Raw genomic sequence first — 14,506 nt, 5'->3', positions numbered from 1 at the left:
TTCCTTCTATGACCAGGTGACACCTCACCTGGACAAAGTAGAAGAGGTTGATATCATACATTTGGATTTAAAAAAAAAAAAAAAAAAAAAAAAAAAGCCTTTGACCTGGTCTCCTATGATATCCTCATAGTAAAATTAGGGAAATGGAGCCTCAACAACCTTATAGTCTGATGGCTGGGAAACTGACTCTGTGGTCAGACCAGAGTGATAGTCAATGAAACCAAATCAACATGGTGCATGGTGACCAGGGGCATCCCCCAGGGCTTTGTACTCTTTAATATATTTATAACTGATCTGGACTCTGGTGTCAGAAGTGGACTGGCTAATTTGCTGATGACACCAAATTATAGGGAAGTGTGGTCATACTAGAGGATGGGCTAGTGATTCAGGCCAACCTCAACAGACTCGCAAGGTGGGCAGATTGAAACCTGATGGCATTCAACATAGAGAAATGCAAGATGCTCCACCTGGGGAGAAAAAACCCACATCATACTTATAGGCTCAGAAGTGCTACATTCGCTAGCACCATGACTGAAAGACAGTTGGTAGTCAAGATTGACCATAAGATGAACACGAGCCGCTACTGTGATACCACAACCAGCAAAGCAAACAAAACTCTGCCTCACATCTACCGATGCATCTCAAGTAAGACCCAGGAAGTCATCCTCCCACTACTTAGCCTTGGTGAGGCTGCAGCAGGAATACTGCATCCAATTCTGGGCTCTGCAAATTAGAAAGGATGTGGAAAAGCTTGAAAACATCCAGAGGAGAGCCACGCACATGATAACAGAACAAGAGAACACACCTTGTGAGGAGAGGCTGAGAGGCATGGGCTCCTTCAGCCTGGAGAAACAAAGGCTCAGGGGTGGCTTGGTGGCAGCCTAAAAGGACATAAGGGGTGTGTATCAGGAACTGGGAGAACATCTGTTCACCAGGGCACCTTGAGGGAAGACAAGGTCCAACGGTCACAAACTCCTGGAAGAACATTTTAGGCTGAACATAAGGAAAAACGTCTTTACTGTCCAAGTCCCCAGGGCCTGGAATTGACCCAGATATGGTGCATGCACCTACTCTGGACACTTTTAAGAAACACTTGGATGCCTATCTTGCTGAGATCATTTGACCCCAGCTGACTTCCTGCCCCTTGGGCAGGGGGCTGGACCCAATGATTTTGCAAAGTCCCTTCCAGTCCTAATGTCTATGAAAGGTGATCCCACTGGATGCAATTATCCTGTCAGGAAGAAATACAGAATACTGTATGTGCCCATCTAAGGCCAAGCAACTGCTCATGAACAGCTCAGGGCCGGGTTTCATAGATTTCATAGACATCAGGGCTGGAAGGGACCTCGGGAGATCGAGTCCAGCCCCCTGCCCAAAGGGCAGGAAGTCAGCTGGGGTCATAGGATCCCAGCAAGATAAGCATCCAATTTACTCTTGAAGGTGTTCAATTTAGGTGCTTGAACCACCTCCGCTGGCAGACTGATGCACACTTGGGCTTTGTTTACCACAGACACTAGAGTCCTCCATGTGCCATCTCATATGGGAAACTCCCGTTGCTCTCCTAACACATCTTGCTCTTAAAAGATATTGTGGGAGGTTCCTGTATGACCTGCACTCAAAAGAGGGCACTCCAGACAGATGTCCCTTCGGGCTCTACCTCCCCTATACCCCTTCCAAACACCAACCTGTTGGTCACTCACCACGTGGTAGACAGTGTGGACTCCTCAGTAGTCCTGCATACTGTCTCTCCCTGGTTGGGCCAGCTATAGCTCCTAGGTGAGTTTAATGGCCTTAGTGGCAGCTGTGGATCCACTAAGGACTGGCCAGGGTTGTTTCAGGTTCACCCCCACCTCCATAATTAAAACAATATGAAGGAGTGGTCTTGTACTCTGAGCCCACCCTTTTCTGGACAGGCCCACAGGTGCTGCCCTTAATAGGTTCTTCCACTCCAGAGTGCCTGGGAGTTCCTGGCCTCTTAGCTCTGGTCCTGGCAGCAACAGTACATGGCCTCAACTTAGGCCCCCAGGAAAAATGAACAAAAAAAGACTAAATGTAGAAGACTGGGAGGGAGTGCCCTTCATCCCACTCATATGTCCTTGTTGGGCAATAGGTCTTAAATTCCTCAGCCTTCCTCTCTTCTGCTTTGCTAGGCATTGTCCTCCCACCTAGCTATGTTGCCTTCTGGGATTTCCCTTCCTCTGGGATGTAGTACAGCCAGGTATGCTGGCCAGGAGCTTACAGCTATCTTGCAGTAGCAGCTGCTACTGCTGCTGCTGCTTCCCATCTCACCACACCACACTGGCTTTTGAAGGTCCTCCCCAGTGCTGACTGATGAAGTTACTGACAGCCAGCTGTTAAAGAGCAGGGATGGTATTGTCCATTGCTCCGTGTCCTTCTTTCACTGCACCTGCATCAGGTCAGTAAACTCCGGGTGTGGATTTCTTTGGGCAGCATCCCTGAGCTTCCCTGTCCTCCTTGCCATTTCCCTGCCCCAGTGCCGAAGTCCCCAGCCCCTTGGGGCTGTCACCCTGTGACACTGTATTAGACAGGCTATGTTTAGGGCACTTTTTCTAGCCCCCTCCCCATATGGGGTGAGCAGAGTGGGTCCTGAAGAGGGCTGCTCAGTCACAGTTATAGTTGCTGAATCACACTCCTGTTTTATCCAAGTGCTAGGTGACCTTCTTGTAACTGTCATCTTCATGCCAGTTCATGAATAGAAGCTTCAATACCTCACAATCCTGCTCCCATCACCATTAGCTGGTCACCAAAGGGCTTTAGGAATGTGCTGGGAAAGCTGTTTCCATGGAAGATGCCTGTACATGACTTTTAATGCATAGAAGCTGCTGCACATCAGCTTCCACATAGTTCTTGACAGAATGGGACCTTGATCCAATGGCAAGGAGACCAAGAAAACTGGGGAGCCATTCTGCTGCAGCTTTCATCTGCTTTTCTAGCCATTGAGATTCTGCCTGCTCCACTTTTGAGGACTTGTAGACCCATGGCTGGGGGCTGGGTAGGCTTATTTTAGTGGCAACCTGTACTTGTCATGTCACAGCACCATCAAAGGATATATGTGGCTTTTCAGGAAGGAAAATTAACCAAGTATATGTATGTAATCTACTCCAACCTACTTTTAAAACAGTATTTTATTATACTGTACATCATTTTATATTCTGAATAACTTTTCCTAAATTTAGGAACTGGGCTTCTAAGTAAAAGTGATCCAATTTTAAGGAACACTAAGTACCCACATGTCCTATTCAGCATTTTGGCAGGTCAAGCTGTTTGAAACCGGTGCCTAATTTTAGACATCTGGATTTTGCCATTTAGATCAGTGCCCATTGCAAAGAAAATCTTCAAAAAAGCAAAACTTCTCAGGGCTCTCCAGGCCCTATTAGTAAATCAGACTTTGTATGTATGCAAAATAGGAAAGGGAGAGTAGGAAACTAAGCCAACCCAGTATCAAACAGAAGAAACACAGACAAAGGAAAAAAAGATAGCGAGAGAGAGAGAACTCTTTCCCATCATCATATTAATGAATCATTCAATAATTTAACAAATCAGATGACAAACCAGCTATATATGTGTCAAAAGGAGTGAATTTGGTAGGCAAAAAACGAATAATACATATTTATAATAACATTAAGTCTACCTACCCCCTGCTGTATGCCCTTATGCTTCCTACTGATAATTGTCCTTATTCAAGATGCATCTCAAGATGTCTGTTGTAACACACTCAGCTGGGCTTCTGAAGTGTTTTGCTCCCAAGAATTTAAAAAAAACAAAACAAACCCAACCCAAGTTCTTGGTGTAAAACAATGACACTGTTATATTTCCAGACCGTGTCAATATTCTGTAAAAATCTCTTAGTAAGTCACCATAATTTGACACAATCCACTTCTTAAAGAAGCCCAATGTGTATTTAACCCATAAGGGGGAAAAAAGAGCAAAACATTTGGTTTTTCTGTCAAGCTGATATTAGACAGTTTTCATACAGATGTGTTTTTGGGTCTCCTCCTAACATATTTCACTACTATAAATCAGAATCATTCTCATTTTTGCCTTTTTTCATTCTGGGCCATGAATCCTGCCTTCCTGGCAACATCACTAGGTATGAGGGGGTGACCCAGTCTAAGGGTTAGGGCTATCTGGTGAAAAAAGGAGAAAGTAGTGGTAGTAGTATGAATATAGACATGGGGTGGGCAGAATATGGCCCACGGGCTGGATTCAGCCCCCCAAGCCATTCTATCTGGTCCATTGGGCAAAATTTAATATTTGTCTGCTCCTGGCTGCCTGTCAAAGATGACAGGAACCAGGAACAGAAGAACCCAGCAGGACTCAGGAACAACCCAGCCTCACCCCCCAGGTCCCTTCCACATCTGCCCCCCATCTACAAGCCTCTGCCTGCCCCAGCTTTCACTGCTTCCCTGCATGCTTGCTCCAGCATCACATGGCCTTGGACTGTGGGAGCACGGGGCTGTGCCGGGATCCCTGGCCAGGAGCAAGAGTGTGTGTGTGTGTGTGTGTGTGTGTGTGTGTGTGTGTGTGTTCATAGGGCGAGTTCCACAAATACATCCTACCATACACATGTACCCACACCCCACTCTCACTGCCATACATGCAGACCCCCCCACACTGATCCCCCACAAACCCCAAACCCACCTATAAGCACAAACACCCACATGCTCTCTCACCCCACACCCATAACCCCCATACCTATCCATCCCCCCACAACCCCCCCCAGACCCACACGCCCACACACCCACAGCTCCCCACAAACCTATACCCACCCCCAAGTTCCCCATCCCCCACAGCATACAAGAATAAGATTTCATTTTAAGCTATTGTGCAATCACTTCCATGTACACTACACAAACATGTAAATCGGGACACAAATATTTTTTGAAATCAAATTAATGAATGTTCTAGATGTTTGATCTTTAGAATATAATTTATTATTTTTCTGGTTCTGAAAAGTCAGCACCCCTTGCTGAAAGGAGTATTTCCAGGGGCAAGAGGAGGGACTTATGGTGGCAAAGGTAGGGGGTGGCAGGTGGTGCTTCCAGTCCCATGGTGGTGACCGGGGGATGGGGAACCTGCCAAGGGACGGGGCTACCCATGCAGCCCTTGACAGCTTGCCAAAATTTGGTAAGTGGTCCTCCACCTGAAATAATTGCCTGCCCCTGACATAGATACACCCTTGGCTCTAGCACTTGCTATCGGCTATTTGTAGGCCTCTTCCTTCTCAGCTAATGAGTGAGTTGATCTGGAACACCAAGTGGGTGGAACCAGATCTTCCCATAAACTGTATTGGGAGCATAAGCACCTGCAGTGATAGTAGTAGGGGGAGTTGGGAATTGGGAGATGGTCCTTCAGTTGGGGAGCAGTCAATCAATTAGAGAGAGAACAAGGGTCTGCAGCAGCTGTCTACTGCTTAGCAAATAAAGGTTGTTCAGTTATTCGTGTTTTTATTGAACCTATTGGTCATTACAGCACCTACACCTTTTGATTAGAAATGTCATTCTGGGGCAGGATAGCTAATTTTTAAGTGTTGTGACAATTAAGTGAAGGCACCTCAGCAGTCAATTAGGCTCTTGCTTTAATTCTTTGCAGATATGTTGTAAGTTACTCAGGCCTGCTCCTATACATTATGAAGACTGATTCCTTTTAGAGTACTTTCTAAAAAGCATGAAATCTCTTATAGGACACAGACGGAAGTGACATTTTTCATGTAATCTGGCCCCCTGCAAGTGCTCTACAGCCATGTCATAATGTACAAAGAATCATAGAAACGTAGAAAATTAGGGTTGGAAGGAACCTCAGGAGGCAATGTAGTGCAACCCCCTGCTCAGAGCAAGACCACCCCTAGCTAGATCATCCCAGCCAAGACTTTGTTTAGCCAGGTGTTAAAATCCTCCAAGGATGAGAAGTCCACAACCTTTCTGGGTAACCTGTTCCAGTGTTTTCCTACCCTCCTAGTGAGAGTTTTTCCTTTTATCTAACCTAAACTTCCCTTGATGCAACTTGAGACAATTGCTCCTTGTTCTGTCATCTGCCACCACTGAGAACAGTCTAGCTCCATCCTGTTTGGTACCCTCCTTCAGGTAGTTTGAAGTCTTCTCTTCTTCAAACTAAATTAGCCCAGTTCCCTCAGCTTCCCTTCAGAAGTCACATGTCCTAACTGCCCCCCAACCATTTTCATTACCCTCTGCTTGACTCTCTCCAGTTTGTCCACATCTTTTCTGTAGTGGGGAACACAATACTCTAGGGTGCCTGTAGACATGCTGGAAGGCTGCTCCAATGCACTGTAATTGCTTAATTAAGCAAGTCTGCTGGCCTCCTCTTCTCATGTATCAGCATCCCCACACTTCAAAATGGCAGTGGGGGTGCATTAACTAAAGCTTATCAAACAAGCTTTAAAGTGCACCCGCCACCATTTTGAAGTGTAGGGATGCTGATACATGAAACGCTGAGGGTGTTTTCATTAGAACAGCTTTGGAGCATTTCTAATTAAAGTGGCCCCCATCCCTAGAGTACATGTGGCCTCACCAATGCTGTATAGAAGGGAATATTCACTTCCCGTGTTCTGATTACAACGCTCCTACCAATGCAGACCAGTATGCCATTAGCCTTTTCAACAAGGGCATCCTGTTGTCTCATATTCAGTTTCTTGTCCACTGTAACCCCCAGATCCTTTTCTGCAGAGCTTCTGCTTAGCCAGTTGGTCCCTACCCTGTACCACTGTGTGGGATTGTTCTATCCTAAGTATAGGATTTTGCACTCCTTATAGAATCTCATAAGATTTCTTTTGGTCTATTCCTCCAATTTGTCTGTCTCCTTGAATCCTAGCCCTATCCTTCAGCTTATCTACTACCCTGCCCCCCAATTTGGTGTTACCTGCTAACTTGCTGAGGGTTCACTCCATCCCATCTTCTAGTTTACTGATGAAAATATGCAGGGTTGGAGTGTGCTTTTAAAATTGCCAATTGCATGAAAATTAGCCCTCATTAAATCAGGTAGTGAATTACATATCTACCATATTCCCGAATGCTGGAAAATGGAAGCAGATGGTCAGGAGCTTTGAAAAATTACCAGGCTCATTCCACTCTGTGAGCCAATCTAAGTACCAAAAAGTTGAGGTAGAGATTGCAATTATTCCTATTGACAACTTGCTAGGTCATTTCAAGAAAAAGCAGATAAGGACTCGAGAATAGTAAGCCAGATAGATTCTGTATTTGCACTGTTCCATCTAACCAAGGCATACAGCAAAAAGAAGCTGCATCAGAGGCACTGTGGGAGAAACAGGGGCCTTTGACCTAAGACAGTGTTGAGAACTGGAATAAGTTCAATTGCTAACTCGGTCAACATGTTTCTGTGTGCTCTTGGTCATATCTACCCTCCATGGGCTGTGCGTCAAACCATTAGTCTGCCTTGACCACAGTTTCAGTCTCTGAAACAGGACCCCAGCTCTTTTTTACCTCACAGGGGTATTGTAAGGCTACTCACATGAAAGATTCCTCATGCACATTTAACGGGAACATGAATAGGCTTATGCACACATAACAGCTGCTGCATGCTGCTCTTCCTCCCTCCTACCCCCTCCCCTTTTGAAGCCATTCCACGTGCATGTTTTTCCATAGCAGTGATTCTCAAAGAGTGTACTGTGAGAGCAGTGGAAGTGTGCTGTGAAAAATGATACTATTCTTTCTTTTTATTTTCAATATTTTAAGTGGGGGGGGGCAGAGTGTATGTGCAGAGCAGGGCACAACAGAGCAGAGGGTGGCCATATCCCCAGGGTGCAGCTATAGCAGTTTATACATTTCAGGTCCTGGCACAGGTCCCTGTTGCCAGAAGCTGCACATATGACACAGCCAGGGAACTGAGGGCTGAGAGAAGCAGCAGTGGCACTGGGACCAGACATCTTTAAACTGCTGCAGCTGTGTCCTGCCTGTACCCTGGGGACATGGCTGCACTCTGCTCTGTTGTGCCCTGCTCTACACTGTAGGAGAAACAGGGGCCTTCAACCTAAGACTGTGTTGAGGACTGGCATAAGTTCAATTTCTATCTCAGTCAGCATGTTTCTGTGTGCTCTTGGTTATATCCACCCTCCATGCAGACACACTATGCTTCCTGCTGAGCAGGTAGCTGTGGGCCCCATCCTCCTTCCCTTCCCATACCCATCTGATCATGAGCCCTGCCCATGTCATGCTGAGCTCAGGGGGCCCTTGCCAAGAAGTGTCTCTTTCCCCACCCCTGCCACACTTCTCTCAACCCCTGATCCCTAGATGTGGCACATGTGCAGCTTCTAGTCACTGCTGCTCTGGAACCAGCTATCTGCAATCTATAGTCACACCACCGTCATTTTTCCTGGTTCGCCTTTTCAAGTGTAAGAGGGTGTAAAATCAGTGTGCCACCAATTTTAACCCAGAAAATAATCAAGAGTTTGGGAAACACTGGCCTATACCCTTAATCTGGGATAAGGAGATAGCAAAGGTAACAAGTCAGCTGAGTCCTGTAATGTCATCTTGTCAGCCAAAGCCCAGCACTGAAGTCAGTGCTGAGGTCAGCACAACATCTGGGAGCTTATGAAGCCTGGTCTGACTTTCCAGTGGACTGTTCAGTAAAGAAGAAACAGAGTGGCTGGATTTGGACTCTTATTGGCAACTCAGGGAAAGAGTAAGAAAAGGGAATTTAAGAACATACATAAGAATCTTCCTTTATTGGGTCAAACCATAAGTCCCTCTTGCCCAGTTCCTATGTGCAGCAGGGGGCACCATCACTTCCCCCTGGCTGCTGCTGCTGGAGCTGGGCAGGGAGTAGCAGGAGCCTGGGGAGCTGCTGCAAGCTCCTGCTCTCACCACCACTGCCTCTCCTGGACCTGCAACCCCTCTTGAAGGAAAAGGGGGTCTCCCACCCCACCACCAGCCACCACATGCCGCCATGGCTGCCTGTAGCCAAAGGGGACCCCGCAATGCCAGTGGGGCCCCTCCACCAGCACCTTCATCTGCTGCCTGCCTGCCTGCCTGTTAGCTGCTCCAGCAGCACCCCCTGTGTTTATCCTCCTGTGGTGAGTCCTGTGCTCTACTCCCCCTCTCCTGGTGTTTGTGATTGGCTAACTAAGCCAGCAGCATGCTTCCTCCTTCCTTTTGTGTCAGTCCCTGCATGTCTTTGTGTCCCCCCCACCAGCCCCTCATAATTCCCTCAGCCCTGCATCTAGTGCAGCCAGAGGAGGCACCCTGGACCTCCCACCTCAACAAGCCACTTTTCTCCCCCCACGTGGAAGGGGAGCCCACAGCTCCCCCCATTTGCCCCACCTGAACCCTTCCTAACTAGGCTCCAATGGCAGGGCAAGAGACCCCTAAGGGGGCTGCCAATGAGCTGGGGAACACCTCCCAAAACCAGGGGGCTCCTCCTAGTCATTCTCCCTCAGAGGGGGCCCCAGAGCCCCACAAATCCAACCACAGCAGGGGAAAAGGCAAGGGCTCCTCATCCTCTTCCTTCACATGGGGTGGGAAGGGTAAAGGGCTTGCAAAAAAGACCAAATTACCAACATCTGCAGGGACCAGCAGCAACTCATTAGTAGGTGCCCCACCACTCAGCCTTTTTCCCAGCTCTGCAAACCTGGCTGCTCAGCCCAGCAGCCGAAGCTACACCCAGGTGGCTCCAGGGGAAGCCACAACCTTAGAACCTGGGTCTTCCACTGCCTCTGCCCACAGCACCTTGGGCAATCAGGGCCCCCTCCCCACCATCTCCAGGTGCAACAGGGTGCTTTGCAACATGCCCAAGATAGAGCCACTGCTGTTTGAAAACTATGTGTATGCGCTTGCTTAGGCAGTGGGGGGCCTCAAAGATTGTGGTGGCCTCCAGATACTACTGCAAGGATGTATTCTACCTTGCTATGGAGGCCACTGCACAGGAGTGGACTGCAAGTATGTCCCACTCGAACCCCTGGAGGAGCTAGACACCTGGGTGGTCCTCAGCCACATCCCACCCTACATCCCCAACTGGGCCCTCATGACCTTTCTACAGGCCTTAAGGAGGGCTCTATCCCCAGTTATCACCTTCCCACTAGGGGGCTAGGACCCCAGCTTCCACCCATTCAGTCCCATATGCACAGTGATCAGCCACCCAAGACAAATGCAAGTCCCAGGAGCAGCTTAAGCCCTCTGACATGGAGTGAGCTCCCCCTCCCACCATGTAAGGTAGGGGCTGACAATACTGTTGTTACCACCACCTCCCAAGATGTACCAGGAATCCCACCCCCAGAAAAAATAAAAAAGATAACCATTACCCCCATAGAGGAGGGCCCTGGATGTTCCGGCCATCCTGAGGTAGAAAAGCCAATGGAGAAACCTCCAATTCTGCTGGGTGTGACCTGCCCCCCACCACCACAGGAGCCAGGACCTCAGGCCCCACCACCTTGGGGGTGGGTCCGGCAGTGTAGCCCTCCCCCTCCAACCACTTGGGGGAGGTAGGAGCCCTGGAGCTCATGCCAGTGGGCCCTGATGGGAAGGATTCTCTTCCCCAGGGCTCTGGAGAGGGCACCAATGCCACCCAGGTGCCTGATATGTCTCCTCCAACCCATTGAAGCCACCCCTGGCACAGACCTCAGTGTCTCATGTGGCCCCAGTTCCAAGGGGAGAGAAGTAGGGTCCCCCATCAAACACCATTCCAACCCAGAGGGGAACCCTGCACAGGAACCCCTGCCATTGGCCCTGCCACTCCCCATGCTGCCCCCTCTCCCATACTGAGGGGCTGCATCTGTCCCTTCCCTGGTGTCAGGAGATGTAGTGGACCAGGTAGTTTGACAGCACTCTGCCGGACCTCTGTCCCCACAGGGGCAGAGGAGGGGGAAACACCCACCCCACCTGGTAGCCTGCAAGAGCCCGCCAAATCACAGGACTAGGAGGAGGATGACCTGTTGTCTGTGGACCATAATGCTCACAGACCTCTCAGTCCCAGCAGTACCCAAGGAAGAGCTGCTCCAATTCCTGGAGAGCACACACCACTCCAGGAAGAAGATGCAGCTCACCCTGTAATGCTGGGGGGATTTCCACCAAGTCCTCAACTCAGTGGGGGCTCTGGTTGGGGAAAGCAAGGGGTACAAGTGGATCAATGCCAAAAACTACTATTGGTTCTGGAGCTTCCACAGCACCCTCTACACCTTTGGGAGGGCATCAGGATTGCTGCTGGGCCACACAGCTGGTGTTGCCTCCCATGAAAGCCCTGCCCAGCTGAACAACACCCCCAACCAATGAGGTCTCTTACTGTGGTAATCCTCAACATGTGCAGCTGCTGGACAGGTCTCTGCAAGTGCCAAGTGCTTGCCTTCTTTCAGGAGCAGAGAGTGCTCTATGGTTTTCCTGCAGGAGACCCACATGACTCCAACCACTGAACCACCTGGGGCTAGAGTGAGGAGACAGGGTCTACTTCAGCAATCTCATAGAGTGCCCACTCTGTTCTCTCCAAGCCTCATCATTGAGGTAGTGCCAGGCCACCTGCTGCATTTCTGGGTCTACATATAGGGAATTATCATCAACTTGGTCTACATCTGTGCCCCTGTGCATGACATTGACATATACCACTTCTACCAGCAGGTGGCCACCTACCTCAGGACCCTGAGCCCTCCTGAGTGCCTGGTCCTCAGCAGGGATGTTAACAACATCCTTGAGGTACAGGACTGCACTGGCAGGGAATGGTGCCAGACCACCAGAGGTGTCTTCAGGGAGATCATCATGGACCGCTCCCTGGCAGATATTGGCCTGCCCACCACCCTGATGACACCACCATCTTCACCTTTGTCAGGGTGGAGGAGGAGCAGGCATACCACTCCCGGTTGGACTGAATCTTAATGCCCAAACAGAACACCACCCAAAGTCCACACCTTCAGCACTAGGCTGGCCCACTCAGTGACCACCACTAGTATCTGCTTAGATTGCACTACAGCCTGAGTTTCTAGGGCCAGTCTACTGGTGCTTCAGCAACAGCCTGCTTGAGGATGTGGGCTTTCTGTTTGCCTTCCAGGAGTTCTATCTCTCCTGGCATGAGCAATAGCCAGTGTTTCCCTCAGCCTTGGGGATGGTGGGAGATGACAAAAGCATGCATCAGGCAGTACTGTCGCCGCTACACCTGGGGGCATACCGAAGAGCAGGAAGTGGCTAGAGAGCATCTCAAGAGGGAAGTGTAAGAGGTGGAGAGGCACCTGGCCACCACTCCAGACAACCTGTCCCTCTGCGGAGAGTGTCAAGAGAGGCAGAAAGAGCGTCGAGTTCTGGATGACTGTGGCACGCATGGCATGTTTGTCAGCTTGCACATCCAGCTCCTTTGGGAGATAGACCATGGCTCCTGTTTCTTTTATGCCCTTGAGAAGAGGAGGGGTGCTAAGAAATACATTTCTTGCCGTCTGGTGGGTGATGGCACCCTCCTCACAGATCCAAGTGAGATACAAGAAAGGGCAAGAAGGAGGCTCTGGATGGGAGGAATCCAGATGAGTGCAGGATTGCTTTCCTGGCACTGCTCTAATCATGTCTCTGGACAGTTTCACTGGTCAGCATCCGCAGGCTCCCTCAATTTCTTCAGGGGCAGTGGGCCTGCATACTCTGTTTGGTGTCCACTGCCTATGCCCTAGTTATTAACCTATGACCTCACTCCCCATTCCTGTTTTCTTCTTTGTTGTCCCAAACAATAAGTTGGTATGTCCCCAGTGGCCTTCCTTCTTAAGGTTTTGTGGTGGGCTGAGGCCCATGACATCAGGGCATATCAAATAGGCCTGTGTCATACAGTAACAGAGAGAAGATGCTGAAAGGGTGAGTGAGCTGGGTATGACCAGGGTTTTTCCATTGTTCCACTATCACTAGCAGCCTCTAGCACTTCAGGTCCATGAAGTTCTGATTCAGAGGCTGTATCCCTAAGTCCCATTCTCAATAGCCACTCTTGGTCCTTTCCTCCAAGAATGTGTCCAATCACTTTATAAGTGTAAATAAATGTAACAGGTAACATAGGTGTAAAATATAAATCCTTAGAACCACTCTTCTTTTGTTAAGAATGAGGATGTTTGTAGCCAGGTATGCACGTATTACTATTCAGATCATGAACAAGACCACAAACTCAGTGAAATCCCTAAATCAGTGAGGGTTCTTCTATTGCCCTGAGAGGTAAAAATAAGACATAATAATAGGAATGACAAGAAAATGGGAATGGATTTTTTTTTCTGATTTTGAAATGTGTTTCTGTTCTGCATTGGAACAAAATTTAGACCTCTCAAAAATGTTCATGGAAAAAAGAGAGACATGTGAGTGATACCACCCAGAGTAACCAGTGATTACAGTAGTCTTCTCATATATTAACGTAGAAAAGTTTCTTATTCAAAAAAGCAATAAGGAAGCCATGCTGGTACTGTATTTGCTAGGATTGTGTACCTAGCTGGCATTGGCATGAAAGGAAAAAACTAGCTGCATGGACAGTTCTAAAAGGCCTACTTTGCCTTGCAGTGTGCAAGCCAAAATAGAGCACTAGATTTCATAGATTTCATAGACATTAGGGCTGGAAGTGACCTCGGAAGATCATTGAGTCCAGCCCCCGCCCAAAGGGCAGGAAGTCATAGGATCCCAGCAAGATAAGCATCCAATTTGCTCTTGAAGGTGTTCAATGTAGGTGCTTGAACCACCTCCGATGGCAGGCTGTTCCAGACCTTGGGGGCTCAGACAGTAAAGAAATTCTTCCTTATGTCCAGCCTGAAATGGTCCTGTAGTAGTTTATGACCGTTCAACCTCGTCATCCCTTGGGGCTCTCTGGTGAACAAATGTTCCCCCAGATCCTGGTGGTCACCCTGATAAACTTATAGGTGGCCATCAGATCACCCCTGAGCCTGCGCTTTTCCAGGCTAAAGAGCCCCATGGCTCTCAGCCTGCCATTGTAAGGTCTGTTTTCCTGGCCTTTGATCATGCGCGTGGCTCTCCTCTGGATTCTCTCAAGCTTCTCCACATCCTTTTTGAATTGGCTCCATCTGGGTGGCTGTTTCTGAGGTGCCAGAGGGGAGGGCTGCAGAGCCCAAGGGGACCCTTGGGGTGTGGCACGTGCCCATCCGTGTCATGCCTCTGGTAGGCTGGCTACAGCTGGGACTATCTACTCTGGGAGTTTTACAGGCAGGGTCTCGGGCCCTCCCGCACACCCTGCTGTACAAACTCTGTGCTAACTCACATGCCAGCAGACAAGCGCGCCTGTTTGTGCAGCCTGTTTGTGTAGCTCCGGTCACATGGCTCCCTGGGGGGCTGGGCGAAGTAGTGGCCTGGGTGGGACTTGACCCAGCCTGGCTCCTCTCAGCCACCTCTTCCCACTCACTCAGGGGTTAACCCCCTCCCACCACGGGCCCCACTTGCCTCCAGCTGTGCTGGGGGTCAGCGGGGGGGGGCTCCATGGCTGCTGGAGGGTCTTTGGGGGGTCTTTGGGGGAGTGGGGGTGCAGCGGGCTTTCACCCATGCGTCTCTCACCCCTCCAGAGCCTTACT

This window comes from Crocodylus porosus, unplaced genomic scaffold, assembly GCF_001723895.1.
Source record: "Crocodylus porosus isolate Cpor-Errol unplaced genomic scaffold, CroPor_comp1, whole genome shotgun sequence".
In the NCBI taxonomy this organism is placed as follows: domain Eukaryota; kingdom Metazoa; phylum Chordata; order Crocodylia; family Crocodylidae; genus Crocodylus; species Crocodylus porosus.
Note: the sequence above shows the minus strand (reverse complement) of the source record.